Source organism: Bison bison, unplaced genomic scaffold, assembly GCF_000754665.1.
Source record: "Bison bison bison isolate TAMUID 2011002044 unplaced genomic scaffold, Bison_UMD1.0 scf7180017863964, whole genome shotgun sequence".
Lineage (NCBI taxonomy): Eukaryota > Metazoa > Chordata > Mammalia > Artiodactyla > Bovidae > Bison > Bison bison.
Window position 1 is genome coordinate 19,348 of NW_011494536.1, and position 902 is coordinate 20,249.

Consider the following 902-nt stretch of genomic DNA (forward strand, 5'->3'; position numbering starts at 1 on the left):
AGAGGAACACAAAGGAAAAAAACTGAAGAGAGACAGAGGCTATGGAACATGAGGAATATCATCCAGCAGTTGAACATGCACACTATGGGAGTCTTTGAAGGATAAAAGAGAGAGAAAGGGACAGGGAGACTATCTGAAGAAATAATGGGTGAACACTCAAATCTTATGAGAGACACAAAACTCAACAAACTCCAAGCAGGGTAACTCAAACAGATCCATGCTGAGACATATTAAAATCAAATGTCAAAAGTCAAAGCCAAAGAGAGAATTTTTTTCTTTTTTTAAAAATTATTTTTTTTAATGAATGCTAATTATTTTACTATGGCAAAGAGAGAATTTTGCAAGAAGCAAGAGACAAAGACTTGTCACATATAAGGGATCCTGAGTAAGATGGTCAGATTTCTCATCAGAAATGTTGATGGTCAGAAGGCAGTGGACTTTAAACAAAAAACATATCTATTAATCAAGAATTCTATATCTTGCAAAGCTGTCCTTAATAGTGAGGGAGAAACTAAGACATTCCCAGGTAAAGAATAGCTGAAGGAGTTCATTACCACTCAGTTCACTTCAATTACTCAGTCGTGTCCTACTCCTTGCGACCCCATGGGCTGCACCAGGCCAGGCTTTCCTGTTCCTCACCAACTCCTGGAGCTTGCTCAAACTCATGTCCATTGAGTCGGTGATGCCATCCAACCATCTCATCCTTTGTCATCCCCTTCTCCCCCTGCCTTCAATCTTTCCCAGCATCAGGGCCTTTTCCAATGAGTCCGTTCTTCGCATCAGGTGGCCAAAGTACTGGAGTTTCAGCTTTAGCATCAGTCCTTCCAGTGAACACCCAGGGTTGATTTCCTTTAGGATGGACTGGTTGGATCTCCTTGCAGTCCAAGGGACTCTCAAGAGTC